Genomic DNA, 20600 nt, shown 5'->3' with positions numbered 1-20600 from the left:
TACAGTAGCACGACACGAAGGAGGTTAAAGTAGGCATTTCCTCGCAGCCTTTTCTTGTGTGACTTAAGCTCGGGGTCATTTCTGTTTTCTAAACAGAAGAGGTTGTTTTTCACCAAAAATATGCGTTTATTTCTGCAGCACACAACTTGCTTATATGTCGCCTCTCTGTTTTACTTGTAGCTATTTTATATTAGTTAGTGCTGTTCAGGTACCCTCGCAATCTGTTAACTTGATCATACCATTCAACTACTGTTATTTTGCAACTTTCTTAAATATTTTGTAAAGCATGATCTGTGTTTACCATCATCTCAATTAAAGAAGTGAGACGCGAGTGATCTATATTTTTATATAACTCTTTGATCCCGTGTAATCACTTCCGGGTGCATGGGCCCCTGTTCACATTACACGAGCAACGTCATCTGAATCGGTGTAGGAATTTATACAGGCAAGTGCTTTTACATCTGAGAAGACTCACAGTATTTGCATGGATCGGGGACAAATATGCAGGGCTCTTAGTGCTACAAATTTGGAAAATTGGGTAGTTCTGGTGGGGGCGGAGGCGGCAAAACAGAAGGGGGAGTTTGAGAGATACCGTCAGTACCAGTCAGCCTATAGGAACGCTAGAACATATGCATTAATTTAGTAAACTGTCCAAAAAGAAAGTGAAAACAAGGATGAATTTGTGAGCAACGCTGTCCCGTCTTACTGAATTGCCACATTCTACGATACCTACAAGTGATAAGGCACCTACTGCAGAGATCTACAAGTACCTAGTAGCAACTCGTGGGCTAAAATAGGTACAATAAGTCAGCTGGTTAACGTGTTTCCTACACAGATCTGCATGTAATCTGCTGTTCTCAAATGTGTTTTCCATAAAATAACCTATGGGGTTAATGCGCCATCTGCAGAGTACTGCCAGTAACCTGCAAGTCTCATTCTCTTTTTTGCTATAAGATAGCTCAGTGCGTTGTTGTTGCAGAGATCCTTGTCTAACCTGCAAGGCTTTAGTTCCAACACTGTTAAAATAAATCAGTAGTTTAGGCAGCCACAGCTGAATGTAACCTGCTAGGCTGAAATTTGATTTCTTACAAGCTTTATCTCAATCTTTCACTTTTGTAAGGTTGATAAAATGTGTGCCATTTGAGTTGGATAGTAATATATAAATATCTATTACCTTGTAAAATAATTAAGTTAGCCTTTTGCCCTTCATTAATGTTGAATATTAATTTGATTACCGACATTTATAACAAAACATCGCATACATAGGTCAGTAGTAGATATGTGTTCAAATATAAAGGTTGAGATAGTATATGCTTAAATATCTCAGTTTTGTATTGCATGTGTGACAGCGCTATCAGCCAGCACTGTTTTGTTTGTGCCTAAATTAGGTTGCAATCTGCGATATAGTGGTTATGCTTTGTTACAAAATGTAGTCATCTTGTTTTTCTGTCTACATAAAATATTGTTGTCTTTCCCACAAAATCACGCTGTTTTATTGTAACCAAACTTGCTCGCATGTCTTCCTTCTCTAGTGGTAATAATGCAGGGCTTTTTATTTCATCAGAAACAGTATTCACAGGAGTCATTGACAAGTTCAAAAGTATTCAATGTGTTGTCGTGATTACCGTCATATGGGAATGTCATTGTGCTAAAAATATATGGGAGCTAAGCTATGTTGCAGTAATGTGCGATAATGTGCTGCATCGCCAAATACTTTTAAGGTCCTAAAGGCAAGACCGATTGCATTGCAAATGCTTTTTTTCCTTTTAATTCTGCATGTTGGCAACACAAAGCGTTCACAACCTGTATGTAACAAGCAGAATCACTTCACAAATAAAGACACGTTTTCAACAGTAAAAAATTAAAGGATTTTTTTCACGTATTATTCTTCATGTGACATACATAGTTTTTGTATTGAACCCGTTAGGGAGTTTCAGCAAACGAAAAACAAACACAGAGGTGGAGTGGAGGTCGAAGACAAAATTTACAACTTTATTATAAACAAAAGCTCACTCTATCTATCTATCACATCACCACCGCATCACTCAGCACCACCACAGCATCACTCAGGGGCACCACAACATCACTAAGCCCTACCACAACATCACTATGTCGCCACCACAACATAACTCAGTGCCACCACTGCATCAATCTGTGGAACCATTCAACAACAACTGGTTCAAATATGTTCTATCAATGTTTCAAGCTTTATTACAAATGTCACAAAAAGATGTTAATATTTCACTTCTGTTCTTGGATTTTCGTCACAATAAAATACACTGAACATAATCTTCACAAAAGTTATTTACAAAACTTTAAGCTATTGTCATTATAAATTACAATAACTTTTATTAAAGTATTAATTATTAAAAAAAAAATTAAAAGCCATTGTTATTTGTAATATCAATACATCTAAGTCACGTAAATACAACACATATTGCATTACAAATGCTATAGGTGTCATATTTGCAAAGTTATAACTATTGGCATTGTAAATGACAAAGCTATTAATGTCACTATTTTCAAAACCAACGCATAAATAAAAATTATGTCATTTACAATACCAATAGCTCAAACTTTTCTAATGCGAGACCTATTGCATTGCAAATGCTTGTTCTTTTAGCCTATTACTATTATTTTTTACCTATGGCACTGCTTTTGTAATTTACAGTGGGACTCCCGCCTCGGCGACGGGGAATGATTCAGGCATGTGAATCTATGAAAGATACCCCAATTCTGGATAAATATACAGTGTATTTGAAGTTACATCAACGGCAGTGAAGGGTGGGTCCGCTACAGAGTTAAGATTTATTTTTCACCCCGAGGGTGAGGACAAAAACGAAGAGCCCGAGAAAGACCCGTCTCACCACCTGCTTTTTAGAACCCGGCCCACTTAAAGCTCTGGGTACTGGCGTATTTCGGGGAGTGTTCTCTCAGAGGCTTGTCAGCTGACGTACTTTAGTGCCTATTGGGGCGCAAGGATTTCAGTGGGGGTTCGCCTCCCTCATTTGTTGTGCTAGCCCGAGAGTGCAAAGGCGTAGCCAGGGTCACAACTAGATCTGAAATATGGGGGCGGGGGTGGGGGGGTCTAACAATCCCAACCAGGGCTGACCCTAGCACTGATTGCACACGGTGCAACAGTCTTTTTTGGTGCACTCTCACCCATTTCCTCCTTCTCCAAGAATTCTCTCACTACCACTCACCAACCATGAACCTCATCTCTCTACAGCACATTTCCTAAAAAAAATGTTTTTTTTATAGCGCTACTCATAGTTTACCCACACTCAGTTTTGCGATCTGCATGGTACACGTTCTTTGCAGCAGGCACATTAACCCTCTGTGCTGTTTGAGTGGCAGGTGTGCCCATGTAAGTGCACGGTGAGCAATGCAAAAGTGTGCGAGTAGGGTAAAGGGAGTGACTGCAGGGTGAGTGAGGTGACCATATAAATTTGGGTGCGGATGTAAGCGGAGTGGGACAAATTAATGCATGGTTAGAGAAGGGCTTGTTTGAGTGAGATTGCAGATTGAGCAGTGAGGGGGACAGGTGAGCGAAGTGTCATACGAGTGCAGGGTGAGTAGTGTGCTTGTGTGGCTGCAGGGTGAGGTACAGGGTGAACAGCACAAGTGCATTGCGAGTGCAGAGTGATCAGTGTGAGTGCAGGGTGAGCGGGTGAATGGTGTGAGTGCATGGTGATCAGTGTGAGTGCATTGTGATCATTGTGAGTGCAGGGTGAGCGTGAAAGTGAAGGGCGAGAATGAGGAGTGAGTTGTCTAAATGCAGGGTGCATTCCCAGACACTTGAAGTAACTCAGCATGTTACTGATGGCAGCGTAGGTTTCAGATATAAGTTATAATAATGCTATTATGCCATTAATCAGGGATCGAGGGTGGACAAAATAAATAATGTGCTGACCCTTCAAAAAACTTTCACTGTTATATGATTAGGGTTGCCAGCTCATTATTTTGATATCCCAGACGGTACAAAAATAAATAGTCACCTGAAGTCGTATTTTCAGCACTTATCGGTGCATACTTTGAACAGCAAAAATACATAGAAAGCACTTTTAATTGTGTTCTAGGGCTGCCTTAATGATCGATGACTGATAATTAAAGGGAACAAAGACAGAAAAGTCACATTACAATGAATACACACTTTTTTTCTATTTATAACCCAATTTAGTGTCAAGACGAGGTCTTTGCAAGGTCTTTGAACAACAAATGGCTGGCATTTTTACTATTGGCAACCCTACTTTATATTCCTTCTCATGAAATGCATTCTCACACAATGGCAGTAAATGTAAAATACAAATGTAAGGAATAGGAAGAGTGGGGGCCCAGGGGGTATTGGGGGTACTGGAACCGGAAAAAAGAACGAAGCCTCAGTAACCAGTTTACAAAGGTATGTAAATATGCAAATGTTCTTTAAAGACCTGTGAAAAACTCGGGTGCTGGAAATAAGCCTCCATACACAGCCCAGTGCACAACAGCTCAAGCTGCTGCAGCCCGGGCTGAGACACACAATGGGGGGGCTGAATAAAGCTGCTTTCACCCTATGGGTGTTGCGCGCCTGGCGCAGCCCGTTAAGAGTCTACAGAAGTGAGGTGCAGTTGGCCGGTCTCAGACATGTGAGGACTTTGGCGACTTGCAAAAGAGTTTCATGCTGTGTGCTAGGGGTTTAATCCTCAGTAGCTCGGCGCAATCAAGGCTGTGAATTAGTAACTCAGCTTGGACAGCACAGAGCCTTACTGTGGCCCTCAGCTGGTCTGCTCTATGTTGTGGAAGCATGCTGCTAATTGGACATTTCCACCCCCACAAGAAGGGGCACCCTGATGAAGCAGCTTGTAAATAATGCTGTGGTTCTAGTTTTGCTCATGTTCTTCCATAGCTACCCAAGCTGGGGAGTTAGCTTCCGGACATTGGGGCAACACGCCCAACACTACCATGGTCTAAGGCAGTGGTCATACAATGTTTTAAGCCGTGCCCGCCCAATGGAAAAATAATAATCAAGGCCCTCTCAGAAATTCTGACAATTAGTCTATTAAATTGGCAATGTTTAATCTATACTACTATTACAAAGAGAGAACACAAACCTTTGAGCCAGGTAAACTCGAAAAGTACACCACCAATCAAAGCACCCAAGACATCTTTGAAAACCTCAGGGCAAGCAGAAGGACATAGGCTATTAAAAATAAAAAATATAAGTTGTTTAAAAAATGTCGAAATAAAAATAAAGTAGTCCCTTGCAAGTAGCACCGGCGGCGACGTCTGCGTGATGACATCATTTGCGTTTGCGCTGCCTGGTAACACTTCCGGAAATGGCGCCGAAGATCGCGACCTGCTGGGAGGACTGCCACGGCCCTGCTTGCTGCTGGGCGAAGTGGCGGCCTGTGCGGGCGGGGCGCCTGGAGAGTGGCGGCCTGTGCGGGCGGGGCGCCTGGAGAGTGGCGGCCTGTGCGGGCGGGGCGCCTGGAGAGTGGCGGCCTGTGCAGGCGGGGCGCCTGGAGCGGGACCGGCGGTTGAGGTAAGGATCAGGCGGGAGGGGGGGCCGGGACGGGCCGGGGGCAGAAGTGCACGCAAGCCTGAAATGCTGCCCCCAGCCTCTTTCTGCTCCAGGCAACGCTGGGGCGGGCTGCTAGTTATGTATAAACGTATTTAAACATTGCAGTTAAGTTCTGTTCCCGTTTACAAAAATGCAATAATATACATGATTGTCAAACATGTTATTTTGGTCAGGCAGGCCTTACTAACATGTAAACATATCCACATTATGATTATTAGTGTGATGGGGGTTTTAAAGAATATTGAGCGTACCTTCCCATTTGCCACATACTTTCAACTAGGGTATGAATTACAAGAGATGTTAGAGGTGGCCCATCATAGAGAGCTTATTGCAGCTCATTTTTTGTCTGCTTAAAACAAAGCACTGTTAACAGAATAATGTTTTTTTTGGCCAGAGATTGTCACCCCCCCCTGGCATCACTTGAGGCTCCCCTGCATCACTTGAGGCTCCCCTGCATCTCTTGAAGCTCCCCCTATGAAGGCCTGACGGCCGGCCCACAGTTTGAAGACCCATGGTCTAGGGTGTTGAGGGACACAACGCACCTCACAATTGTGAGGTTATTAGCCTCCACCAGGTGGGGGTGATGGCTGGGTAAAGCACCCGGGCGACCACCCCGAGGCAGGACCCTTGCCAAACCCAGGAGTCAAGCCAGTTCTAGGAGACTACAGTGGCAGAAGGCCTTGCTCTTCTGTCTTCTTCATTGGCAACCCCTCTCAACAATAGAATCCGGAAAAAGAAAGGCAAGGATAATCCCGTGGCTGATTCGGCCCTTCCCAGTTCAATTGGGGTAGCATTTATCAGAGGAGAATAGGCTAATAAATATGCAAACAGGCTTCTGTTGTTGATTTAACACTAAAGAATGCAGGTACAAGCAGCATAAACCAAGGTTTAGGAAACATTAGTTGAGTAAAAGTTCCATTGTGTTCAAGAAGAGGCCATCCTGGGAGTGTGGGCACGGGGAACCTTGAAAGATTTGCAACAGAAAACTTTGCCGCAGCAGAACGCCTACGGGTTTATGAAACGGAGATGGTGTTAAACCTCAATTTCATGAGGCAATGTGTCCCTAAGTTAAGGCACTTCCCAACACAACAAAAATACAGTATATTGAACAAGGGCCAGACTCAAAAAAATTGAGTACTAGTGGAATAAATTGAAAGGTTTATTTTTAAAAATGAAAAATCAAACAATGCACTACAGAGTTGGCATTAAGTCATCACCATTAAGGCTCTTAGCAAATAGAGAATACTGAATATAGAGCAAAAATGAAAATAATTATAAGTCGCAAAGGAGCAGCAAAATCAAGAAAGAAAAGGACAACCTCTAAGAGCATAAGACAGTCTCCATGAAAGTTCTGGCTCACTCCTCAAAATCACGGGTTTATATGCACTATTTTTGCTTACTAAGTCATTAAAACTGCAAAATCATTATGGTATGATCAAAAGTGTTACATTTTCAGCAAATCAGAGCACAGTTTTATTAAATGTTATATTGCGTTAGTGCCTAAGCACTACCCAACTACATTAATATTGATTTTGCCCACTTTATGGACTTCAGAAGAATTATTAGTTATGTTTTGTACATAAGCATTAATAACTCTGTTATTGAATATGAAGGTACAACACTCTCTAATCTTCAAAACCATGCAAACAAAGCCTTCCTTCGCGAGAAGGATATCTAGCGCTAAGTGGTTTTGCATACTGGTTGCACGGATAGCTATTAGTCCATAAATAAGCTGGTTTAAGGCCCTTTATGTATTAGAAGCAAGCTTTTCCACAAGGGTAGATATTCTTTTAATTTTCATATCATTCATAGCCGCACCTATAGATGAAATCATAGCTCCTAATATACCTATTACTATCAGCTGAAAACCACGTTCCACTTTCTTCAAACCAAAATCATCATTAATTTAACTCTCATAATAACCTCTTGGGAATACAAAAGTGCAGTAGCAAGAACCCACCAAATTATGAAGCAGGTTGAAATAGGTAGTCTTGCCACACACACAATAAATCGCTCTTAAAATTGATTCTTCACAAACCTGGAAATCACAACTAACTATATAACTTCTCACTGTCACCCACAAATCAGCCTATCTCCTGTAGGTTCACGATGCACCATACACAACCACAACTCACACTTTCTCTCATGCTCCACTCTCAATATTGGATGCAAAATCGAAAGTTAAATTCTTCTTCAGCCTTAATCGGCTCTCTTCTCTTCTGTTCATATTTCCAATTACTTACATTTTCATTCTTCTCTCATTATGCACACTTTTCTTTACTCAAACTACACAAATACTTCTGTTTAATCTTTTTAGTATTAGGGGTAGTTTATGCAACTGCGTTCAGAAATTTGCCATATTTTACCACAGCAGGCACCAACCGGGGGTGGCGCGGTAGGTGCGAGGTGGGGGGATGTGAAAAATAAATAACTTACCTTATCACCGACGTGTCTCTCCTTTGAGTCAGGACTCGGCCAAACAAGAACCAGGAAGCACCCAGGCTCCCCTGAGCATCACAGTTCTGCAATGCAGCATTGTTATTGGTCTGGGGGGCTGGGCATGTTCTCCACACTGACTGTAATGCAGCCTGTATGGAGAACATGCATAGTGCGCATTACTTTTTTGCTGGCCCCAGAGGGTCATTGTGCATTTGGAGTGGGCAAAGCCCTGCCCTACTTTGAGAGCACAACATTCCCACCCACACCGCAAAGCTGCACAGAAAAATAAAATGATAGTAACTTTGAGTTATTATCATTTTATGTTTACTTTATTTACACTGCTTAAAAGCAATGGGGTGACGCTCCTTCACCTTAGCTGAGGAGCTGCCACTGTATTAGGCCCCATTTTTAGTACCTTTGGGAACAGAAAGATTCTCTAGTGAAATGATGATCCTACAGATATGGCAATAGAAACTCGTGGTTATTAAATATACTAGCAAACACATTACATGAAAGACCATAAGACATCAGCAACTGTAAATTGGTAGCATTTTCAACTGCAGAAGGAAGGAGAAAACTATATACAAAGCAATTTGTAAGCCCCATTAAGTCTGTATAGTCACCCAACATTTTAACTAAACATTCCTTATGTGTCATAATATTAGATCCCTCTCCATTATGTACTATAGTTAATGCAACCTCAGTGGAGTAATATCACACTGGAGAAATAAGTCACAACAATAAACCAACTAAGACTATTAGTATAATTATCAAGGAACTCAAGCAGACAATTTTACAACATCTGCTGTAAGCCATTTCTATTAAGATCAAAAACGAAAAAGAAACAAGTCATTTGTTAGGTTCATAAAGTTCACATTCTCAAACGTTTTCTTCATCTAGAGTCTTTCAGAATATTTCAAACGAATTCCACCACCATCAGATTTTTAAAGTTCAAGGTTCAAGGTGGCTCTAATTCTAGCTCATTTAAAAAAAAATTAATTGCCTACTGTTTATTGGACTGCAGATCTCTGTATATGACTCTTCTTCAATCAATCAATCAATCAGTGACACTTATTTAGCGCGCTAACTACCCGTAGGGTCTCAAGGTGCTGGGGGGGGGGGGGGGTGCTGCTACTGCTCGAACAGCCAGGTCTTCAGCTTCTTCCTGAAGGCGAGGTGGTCTTGGGTCAGGCGCAGGTCGGGAGGGAGGGAGTTCCAGGTCTTGGCGGCCAGGTAGGAGAAGGACCTTCCTCCCGTAGTCGCTCTTCGGATGCGGGGGACGGCGGCGAGGGCGTGGTTGGCTGATCGGAGGTGGCGATTGGGAGCGTAGAAGTTGATTCGGCTGTTGAGGTAGCTCGGACCCTGGTCGTGTAGGGCTTTGTGTGCGTGGGTGAGGAGGCGGAAGGTGATTCTTTTGTTGACGGGGAGCCAGTGGAGGTCTCTCAGATGTCCGGTGATGTGGCTGGTTCGTGGGATGTCGAGGATGAGTCTGGCTGAGGCGTTCTGGATCCGCTGGAGTCTCTTCTGGAGCTTGGCGGTGGTACCGGCGTAGAGGGCGTTGCCGTAGTCCAGTCGGCTGGTGACGAGGGCCTGGGTGACGGTCTTCCTGGTCTCGGAGGGGATCCACCAGAAGATCTTTCGTAGCATGCGTAGGATGTTGAAGCACGCCGAGGAGACGTTGTTGACTTGCCTGGTCATGGAGAGGGAGGAGTCCAGGATGAAGCCCAGGTTGCGTGCATGGTCTGTCGGTTTGGGTGCGGTGCCCAGGGCGGGAGGCCACCAGGAGTCGTCCCAGGCGGAGGGTGAAGAGCCCAGGATGAGGACCTCCGTCTTGTCAGAGTTCAGTTTCAGGCGGCTGGTCGTCATCCACTCGGCTACCTCTTTCATCCCTTCGTGCAGGTTGGCTCTGGCGGAGGCGGGGTCGTTGGTCAGGGAGAGGATCAGCTGGGTGTCGTCGGCGTAGGAGATTATGCTGAGGTTGTGTTTGCGTACGATGGCCGCGAGGGGGCTCATGTAGACGTTGAAGAGGGTGGGGCTCAGAGATGACCCTTGAGGGACGCCGCAGATGACTTCGGAGGCCTCTGACTTGTACGGTGGTAGGCGGACTCTCTGTGTTCTTCCGTCGAGGAAGGAGATGATCCATTCCAGCGCCTTGTCCTGGATTCCGACGTTGCTGAGGCGCTGTACTAGGGTGCGGTGGCAGACAGTGTTGAATGCCGCGGAGAGGTCTAGGAGGATGAGGGCCGCTGTTTCTCCATTGTCCATCAGGGCTCGGATGTCATCGGTGGCGGCGATGAGGGCGGTCTCGGTGCTGTGATTGGCTCGGAAGCCTGACTGTGAGGGGTCGAGGGATCCGTTCGTCTCGAGGAAGGCGGCCATCTGCTTGTTGACGGTCTTCTCGATGACTTTGGCTGGAAACGGGAGGAGCGAGATGGGGCGGTAGTTCTTGAGTTCAGTGGGGTCCGCTGTTGGTTTCTTGAGGAGAGCGCTGAGTTCGGCGCGTTTCCAGCTCTCAGGGAAGGTGGCGGTGTCGAAGGAGGTGTTGATGATGTCCCGCAGGTGGGGTGCGATGACAGCGTCGGCCTTGTTGAAGACGTGGTGAGGGCAGGGGTCGGTCGGTGATCCGGAGTGGATGGAGTTCATAGTGCGTATGGTGTCTTCGGTGCTGATCGGGGTCCAGGCGTGGAGGGTGGTGGTGGGGGGTGGTTGTTCGGTCATGGTGTGCGTTGGTTGGTTGTTGAAGCTGTTGTGTATGTCCGCGATCTTGTTGTGGAAGTATGAAGCGAGGGAGTTGCAGAGGTCTTGCGATGGGGTGATGTCGTTGTTTCCTGCGCTGGGGTTGGAGAGCTCTTTCACGATGTTGAAGAGCTCCTTGCAGTTGTGTGCGTTGTTGTCCAACCGGTCCTTGAATGCTGTTTTCTTGGCGGCGCGGATCAGCTGGTGGTGCTTCCGGGTGGCAAGCTTGAGGGAGGTCCTGTTGTCCGGTGTAGGTTCCCTTCTCCAGACTTTCTCGAGGGCTCGGCAGTTCTTCTTGGAGCTCTTGAGTTCGTCGGTGAACCACGGGGCTTTCTTGCTGCTGGGCGGGGTCCTCAGCGGGGCGAGCTCGTCCGCGCAGTTGCGGATCCACTTCGTGAGGTTGTCGGCGGCCTGGCTGGGGTTCGCTGAGCTGGCAGGAGGGTGCTGGCTCAGGGAGGTGGCGAGCTGGTCTGCTGTGATCTTGTTCCAGCTTCTGCGGGCGGCCTGTTGCTGGTGGCGGTGGGTCGTCGTTCTCTTGAAGGTGAAGTGGACGCAGCTGTGGTCCGTCCATTGAAGCTCTGTGGCGTGGCTGAAGTCGATGTCTGGGCTGGAGGAGAAGACTGCGTCCAGTGTGTGTCCGGCGAGGTGGGTGGGGGTGGACACCAGTTGCTTGAGTCCAAGATTGGCGAGGTTGTCGAGCAGAGTGCTGGTGTTGCGGTCGTTGTTGTTCTCCAGATGGAAGTTGAGGTCGCCTAGGAGGATGTAGTCAGCGGACGGGAGGGCATGCGGGCTGACGAAGTCGGCGATGTCCTCGCTGAATTGTGTGCGTGGTCCCGGGGGTCGGTAGATCAGGGTGCCTCTGAGGGTGGTGTTCGGGCTGGTGTGGATCTGGAAATGCAGGTGTTCGGTGGTGTTCAGGGTGTTGTCGGTGCTGGTCGTGAGACGGATGGTGTTCCTGTGGATGATGGCGATGCCTCCTCCCATCTGGTTGGCGTTGCGGTCCCTCCGGACGATCTTGTAGCCCTCTGGGATAGCGATGGCGATGTCGGGAGCTGAAGAGGCGACAGCCACAGAAGCAAGATATGCCCATTGAGGTGAAGCATACTTCGTATTTGGAATTCTGTTTATTGCTGGCCTTTTATCGAATGTCCAAGTTGAATTATGTCTAAAGATATCAGAAATATTGACTTTACAAAACCACTATGCAAAGAGGTGTGAATGGCTCCAGGGAAAGGAAACAAAAAGGTCATGGGTGGGAGGAGATCTAACCTCATCCTGACAGGATGGCCTGGGCGATGTGCCCACCAACTGCAGAAACTTCAATTGGGCATCCCCTGTCACAGACAAGTGTAACTCACATATAGGTTTGCCATTTCTATCTTCCAGGTAGTCAGCATGGCACCGATCCCATTGGAGGGAAATCATGTTTCATAATTGGTTTGCAGGGGAAGTTCCTCATTTCCTTAGACACACCTCAGGTGTGCCTAGCGCTCTGCCCAGGAGAAGAAGGAAGAAAGGCTCTATCATGTTGGATCTTGGCAGGTAGGTGCACTGTTAGATTGTTTGGGATTAACTCCCAGGAAGTGATGTCAAAGTGGGTAGGGTTGTGCTTCGGAAATTCTTCGCTATTGGTCAGGGAGTCTCTCATACCCACAGCTAGTGGCAGGCATGAATGTGGCACCCCAGGGTATCTTCCTCCGAACAAATCTGGACTTGTGGAAGACAAAAGAAGAAGGACTGCACCTGCTGCTGAGCTTGTGGAGAGAAACCTGACGGGTTGGACCTGCTCCCACTTGAACCCATGACATAAAATTAGTTTTCAAGGGTGAGTTGGCTGACCCAGTGTTATGCTACATTGCCTCAAAAGCTACACGAAAGCTACTATTTCCAAGAGCTCAGCTCCAGCAAGATTTGTCCTAAACCCTGCTGGTGACTTCTGGGGGAGTGAGTCATTATCACCCATCCAGTGCCCATCTATGTTCATTTTAGGCAAGCCAACTTTACACCCTATACAATAAAGTGGATTGGCAGACTTTTTTACGTGCCCACTGCAATTGTTAGGTAATATGTTGGTTGGGCCAGGTTGGTGACATTTCTGTATTCACTCATTTAATTGTAAAGTCGGGCTTAAGGGAACTGGAGAGACAACTGAGAAATCTAGCACACATACGCAAACTCATTTATTTGGACATATTCAATTACAATTACTAGGTAGTTTAACTCCTTGAAAATACTTGCAAATGTACTCCTATTAAGGGCAGAAGTGAGGAAATGAGAGGAAACATCATCAAAATTAATTGGGATGTATGGGGATACAGGTGACACTTTCTTCGTGGGAAATCATATTTTCACATGGAAGAACCCAAATACAACTTGAATGTGGAAATGCACCTCTCATTTATAGTTCTTAAAGTGTATCTGGTATATTTCTGCATATGTAAATGTTAGATGTGAGCACTCTTAAAAAACTAAGACGGACTCGTGAGATTTTTTTTCAGAAGTCTAAAAAAGTTTGAAAACTGCTCCAAACATAGGAATAGCCCTATGGGAGAAAATGTTCCTTCTATGAATCTGGTCCTTGTTTATAGAAACCAATTAAAATGAATCAGAACATATTACTTAGACATAGCAAGCTCTCAAGAATTCGCCCCATGGTCAGCTACAGCATTAGCTAAGGTTGTCTCAAGCAGTCGTGGCAGTCTTAGTTATTTGAGTACAATGAAACATGCTAATGGCTTTATTACACAACTGGCAACGGATTCTGACGAGCCCTTGACAGCTCATATTTCCCTAATGATATGTTTTTGATATTTTTATAGGACACGGCTACCATTAATGTGGCTCACAATCTGTTGTCACCACGCCCCCGGAAGACATGCAGATGCACATACAGACTGGAAGGGTGCTGGTTCGCTCCACAGAGAATGGGGCGAACAGTGCTGGTTTGAGGGAAATCTAGAGGAGGGCCTGGTCGTGTCTCTAAAGGCTTGAAGGAGCATACCACTGATCATGGCTGTGAAGGAAATAGTATTACATTATATTAGGTTAGGGCTTTGGACTCTCTAACCTTCAAACTTTTTCATGCCCTCCCCCACGGAAAAAAAATATCGGGCCCCCCCTCCAAATGTTTCACAATTATTCTATTGAACTGGCAATGTTTAAATAAGTCTAGACTCATTCAAACATTGCAGTTAAGCTCTCCTACCATTTAAAAATTCAATCAAATACATGTTTGCCAAACATACTATTCTGGTCAGGCAGGCCTTAGTAACATGTAAAAGTATCCACTGTGTGATTATTAGACATAGGGGTGGGAGTTCTAGAAGAATATTTGGAGTCCCTTCCCCTTCGACACCTTCTCCCAGCCAGGACATACATGTCAAAATATGTTAGTGATGGCCCATTACAGAGCCCTTTACTGAACTGTTATCAGCATAATACTTCTTTTGGCTAGAGGGTCTTTGTGGAAAGAGGGAAGGGGGGCAGTGCAGAGGAAGGTCACAGAGGTAAGGAGGTGGAGTGATTTGTATGTTGGGGCCGTGTAGGAGGGTGAGGCCTGGAACATCCCACGGTAGGTTTGTAGTCACGCTGTAGACAAGTTGTTTCTGCAAAGGTTTGATGTGACAGTCAGGACAGTATGCGACAACTTTACGGAAGGCCAGCATGCCTTAAGCTGCAACTCCAGCGTGCGTAGTTGGACTGGTCAGATTTGCAAAAGCACAACGTTCATCACTTAGGGAAGTCTCAATTACATGCAGCTTTATTGGAAAGATTTTCATAGCCCCTGTCTGGTGTCATTTTGTGGCTTTGTTTTGCTTACGCCCTAAGACAGCTGCCTATATTGGTCTTTAGGCAGCACCAGCCATGATTTCAGCAATCCAGTGCCTTGAATAGAACCAGCCCAATTTAAGAGGGATACAGAAGCAACACCATCAGTTTTATCAAATCAATGTAACATCCCATCTTAGATAGGATTAACATCTTGAGCTTTATCATGGGATCCCATGAAAACAATCTATTAAACCCTGAAAATAATGGTATTTGTCGACAACTTCACGTTTATTATCTCTAAAAAACCAACCAATAGGATAGTAACTGCACTCAAATGGCATCACCTGGTATTTCACCATCTTGATTCACAAACAATTCTTCAGGCAGAAGACCTTCACTTTCACCTTCGGTATCACTATAGTGATTCCAAAGTGATTCTTCATGGAGTGGAGCTTCACCATTTCAACAAATTGATTCACAGTCGGATCTTCATGGGGTACAGCTTCATGTTCGATTTCACCATATTGATTCTTGTTAGACCCCGTACCTTACACGACAACCAGGAGCTACTGGGCCGCAACCATGTCAGTTAGATTCGTTTGTTTATGATGATCCTACTATGGCTCTGCAATCTTGGTACAGCCCCATAAGCACCTGAGTCTCAGTAGTGGCGATGGAAAACGGTCAAGGCTTCTCGGGAGGTAGTGTGGGGATGCTCAGCCGCAGAAGTCAACAATCACACAGCAGCGCAATAACTGAATGTCCAACCAAGTGCTATACTTTTAAAAAGAAACATTCTTTAACATCACCAAAACTAAATGAGACAAGTGCAATAATGGTCAGGTAAAATTTAGTGAACTGAGTATGGGGCTGGTCTACCCTATTCCCCTCTTTGCAGGAATAGTAATAATAGCACGCAATTAAGCTCAGGTGCATAGTACTGTCTTGTACTGTCAATATGCTCAGTCTTTCCCAATACACAGTCTTTAATTTATTATGGTAAGCCCTGAAGGTCTTCAGCTATTAACAACCCACATCACCTCTCCCTCTACTTGGAGAACGTGCACTCCGCTTATTCCAATGCAGTTCCCTCTTGCTACAATGAGGCCGCAGATAAAGAGTGACGGTTGAGGCAGATGAAGGAAATGCCTCAGAGTCAGCAAAACAAGTAGCCTGGAGTTGTAGTGGCCTACTGTGGGCAGATCTCTTCATGGCTACACTGATTAGCTTCCAGGTGCTCGGCTTCACGCAGTCCTCACTTCAGGGTATTAGGCTCCTGATCGAAAGTGGCTTGGCTACATGTAGGTCTCTTCGATGCCAACAGCACATGGGCAACACCTCTTTCTTTAGATGAGGACTAGCAGTGTATGACAGTCGCAAAAGTTCACAGTGGCACAGGATAATCTGTGGTAACTGTTCTTTGGGTCACAGGAGCACAAAACCAGTCAGTTACAGCTCTTGGAGTTACAGTAGCACAGTAACAGTTCTTTGGATTACAGTGGCACCGGATCAACCACTCTCACAATCCTTATCAGAGTGGCACCGGGCAGATGTGATTCTGCAGTTCTTATCTGGAACAACTAAAAGAAGAGTCTGTTGCCTGCCAACACACGGTGCACACAGATCACTCTCAGCCATCCTGCTTCCTCTGACAGATCCCACCAACACTGGGGTCTCACTGCACTTGACTCCTCCTTGACAATCACTCTTCCTGCAGGTTTTTATTATGCCCTCATCATTTTCAGTCAATAAAAATAACATACTTGACAACTGTAGCATCTTTCATTAGCATCAGTTTCTCAAATATAATTTTTCATTACATTCACTTTTTCTTTATTTCCCTTGTATACATTCTTTGTACTCTGTGGACCTCATACTGCTTTCCAAAGATATATATTTTCATTTGTCATTCTCATCCATTTCTCTTCTTACTTACCTGAATCTTTTACAATGCTTCATCTGATGATTCTGCCACTGACTGCTTAATTTCAGCCCTACAGTTATATCTTGTGTTGCTCTGTCATCTCTTCTGACCATTGTAGTTGGGATTCTTCGCCTAATGCCTGCTATATCTAATTTCCCTTTTTTAAGTTGGTCCCTGTATCCGGCCCATGTTCTGCATGGTCAGCCTGAACTACTGACTTCCCCCGGTCTAGCACGACCACATGACGATCACACGAGTGGAGGTCTGCCTTGAGGGGAGACGGAGCAGAGGTTACAATGCGAGGTAAAGAATGTAAAGAAGGTCTGTGTACCACACCCTTCGTGACCAATAAGGGGCTATTAAAATGACTTGGGCCTAGTCTTGGCGAATCTTCCTCAGAACTCGAGGAATCAAGGGTATGGGGGAAACAAGTAAAGAAGCTTCAAGCTCCAATCTAACTGAAACGCGTCCCCCAGCTCTCCCTGCATCGGATACTGGTGACTGTAGAATGATGGGCAGTGCATGTTCTCGAGAGTGGCAAACAGATCTGACTGAGCAATTCCCCACATCCCGAAAATGTGAAGTGCCACTTACAGATGGAGACGCCACTTGTGATCGGCCAAAGATTGCCAACTGAGACTGTTCATCATTTGGAACTCCAATTACACAAATCTGTCCCAGGACCAACGTCACAGAGCTTCTCTGCAAAAAATATATGACCCTACCCCTCCCTGTTTGTTGATATACCACAGTGCGTTAGTGTTGTCTGTCAAGACCTGAACTGACTGACCGCAAAGAGAAGGGAGGAAGGCCTTGAGAGCCAGACGTATCACCCGTAATTCCAATAGATTGATGTGAAACAATCTTTCCTCTGGAGACCTTTGACGTTTGACCATCCAGATCTCCCAGATAAGTTTCCCACCCTAAAGAGGAGGCATCCATTACCACTCCCCCATTGCAGATCTGCTGCAGTGTCTCTGGAAATTCTGAACAATTCCTCAATATCTCGATTGTGTTGAAACTACTGCCTGCAGAGGGACCACTGAAGCCCTCCTATGCTAGCGTGCATGTTTGACAAACAAAATGCAGGAAGCAAACAGACCAAACAGGTGTAAGACCTAGAGGACTGGAACAAATGTTCCCTTCTGAAACAGTGGAGTCATAGCCTGGATGTCTTGAATCCTCTGAGGGGGTGGAAGGCATGACTCACTGTAGCTTCCAGTACTGCCCCTATGAATAGGTTGCGCTGAGAGGGCTCCAGGTGAGATTTGGGTAGATTTATCAAAAAAACTGTAGTATGGCCTAGGGCCTGCTTTGCCTGCATGTTATGTTAGCATGGCTTATTAGAAGTTTAAACGCCATTTTGCCTTTTGCTGCTTTTGCACACAACACTGCTTAGCTGTTTTTGTAAGTTAGCCTTCACGAAGGTCTATACATGAGAAAAGGTTTGTTTTTTCGACATCTCTAGACTTACATCATGCCACAGTCTGCACAGTTAGTGCTGAAGCCGTCAAGGTTATCAAAACATGTTCGTTGTTTTTCGAGATGTTCAGGTAACGTTTTCTAGACACAACAGCAGCTGTGAGCCAAGTAAGATTCTGGCGTCCTTATTATCATACACTAGCCATGATTTCAGACACTTGGAAGATTTCCTTTTCCAGGGATGCAGAGAGTCTATGCTGATCCAGATGTAATTTACTCTTACTGAGTGGAAAGGTAATGGGGTCCCCCAAAACAAGCCTAAGAGACCTTCTATAGTTTATAATACATAGTTCCTATATAAGGAGGGATTTAAAACTAGGCACTATAGGACCTGTTTTCACCATCATTGTAATATGATTTCTCCTTTTGTATTTTATGGAATTGTAACCATGCTGACCATTTTATTTTTAATCATATGTCTGCGTATGTTGGCTAAGATACTGCACATGAGATCACGTCGTTAAAATAAATATTTTAACCTTACTGTGTCTCTTATTTACTCCTGTTGTGGACTGTATGAGAGTATAACAAAAGAGTGTTCTCACTTCCCACCATTCCTGAGATGGTCCTAAGTTGCATGTTCTAGGTTGTCTAATCATTGGTTACTTTGCTATAGGACGAAGAGCTAATGTGACACTGATGCTAGCTGGTTGGGGTTTTTCTAGGTACTGAGGTGAGTTGCTGGTACACCACAATTTACTGATGTCCTAGGTCTCTGTGCACAGTTCTGTGTATGAGCAGGATCCTTGCAACAAGGCACAGCCAACGAGTGTGGTCTTATTGTGAGACACTTGAGTAGTGCTTATATCAGTCTACGACCACCTCACTATTGTTTCCGGTTGACAGTAGTGATGAATAAAACCTACCTATAGTTACAAAAGTCTTTTCAGGCTTGATATTTTAAAACGTTTTTTTATTGCATTACTCCCAGGTGTGCCTTTTTCTATTGCATTGTACTTATCTATCACTGTCTCAATATGGCTGTTGATATCCCAGCACACAGTCGCTTGACTGTGCAGAATCACTTGCAGGATTACCTAATTTCTTTGGAGGGACAGGCAGTAGTTTTTGTTGTATCAGCTGACGCAGTGTACCCGTTTGAGTTGTTTTACTCATGGGACACGTTTCCTGCGGTAGATGCTGTGTCTGGTGTATTCCACATTTACACCCCTGCTGATGTACCTGCAGTGTACGCTCCATATAGGACAGTAGAAATTTCGATTTCGGCTTGGCAGCATGCCATTTGGTGTACTGGCGCCCTCCCACACATTATAACGGCGGTCAGACAAGGGCCGTTGTGAATCCCAGGCGCTACTTGGCCTGTTTTAGCTGCTTACACCCCGCATCCTCAGGTGAAGGCAGTTAACAGCTCTGCAACTAAGACCCCTTTATGCCTCTGCAGTGCCAGTGATAAGGGGTCTGGTTCATTACATTACCTGCAACCTCCCAGGTGGGGCCCCGGGTGGTGCAGCGCATCCAGTCGGTGGGGGCGGGCTGAAGCTTACAGCCAGATTCCTGAAGCTTAATTGCGCTCGCAAAGGGCCAGATTCTGAGAATCAGGCCCTTTCCGAGCGCAATTTTTTCTTTTGGGATTCATCATCCCAAATGCAAAAATCGGTAAATGCGATTTCGCTAAATTGCGAGGAATTACATTTAAGGAATCTCTATTTGAGATTCCTTAAATGCAATTCATTAACCATTTATAAATTGCGAATTCGCAATTTCGGGTCGCTATTTACCGCGAGGTCAAACCTCGTGGTAAATAGCGAAAAATGCTTTTAAATGCATTTCTCTAAGTTGCATGTTGCACACACACATGTCCTTTGGACATGTGTGTGTGCAACACCAATGTAGATTACATTTCAGGGGTGCTACAGGGTGTCCTTTGGACACCCCTAGCACCCTTGAAATCGCATCCTTATTTGCGATTAGCAAATTGCTAATCGCAAATAAAAAATAACTCCCCATTCATTCCTATGGGCCAAAAGGCCCATAGGAATGAATGGGAAGTTATTCCTTATTTGCGATTAGCAATTTGCTAATCGCAAATAAGAATGTGTAGGAATTGCATTTTATTTTGCGATTCCTACATGAATCCCCTTTTGCGAGTCTGTAATAGCGATTCCTTATGAATCACTATTAAAGACTCGCAAAACGGGTCTTTGATGAATCTGGCAGTTAGTCCCGTCATGGTTAATGTGGTCATGGGCAAGCGTCCATAGGATAAGGATGAGATGCCTTTTTGGCTTGCCGAGAAATTCGAAACAACTGGAAGCAGTATTCCCGAATACTACTCCTGTGGAAAAACACAGGATCCTTACCATAAGTTTGCAGACAGACTTAGTGCCAGACGTAAATGACTGTACAACTTGGGGTGTGATTTTTGCTGCAGTCTATACTAGGTGCTTCGGCACCCCGTCGATGGCTTTCCTACCCTCCGTAATTAAGCGTGTTCAGGATGAACACAGGCAGTAGGCGGCTGTGGAGTTGGGAATGCGACTCGTGGGAGCGTTTGACGTGGTACGCGATCTCCTCCTTGCAAATGTCAAGGGGGATGCGGTAAGATTCCAGGTGTCTAATGCTTTAATAGTTTGGGTGTTAAGCCTTTTGCTAAAAAAAAACACAGCAGCAAACTCAATAAGCGTCATCTGATAAGGATGACCGCCCAAAAGTTCAGAAATAAAATTG

This window comes from Lissotriton vulgaris, chromosome 6, assembly GCF_964263255.1.
Source record: "Lissotriton vulgaris chromosome 6, aLisVul1.2, whole genome shotgun sequence".
In the NCBI taxonomy this organism is placed as follows: Eukaryota; Metazoa; Chordata; class Amphibia; order Caudata; family Salamandridae; genus Lissotriton; species Lissotriton vulgaris.
The sequence above is the reverse complement of the archived record's forward strand: the minus strand, read 5'-3'. Positions refer to the sequence as shown.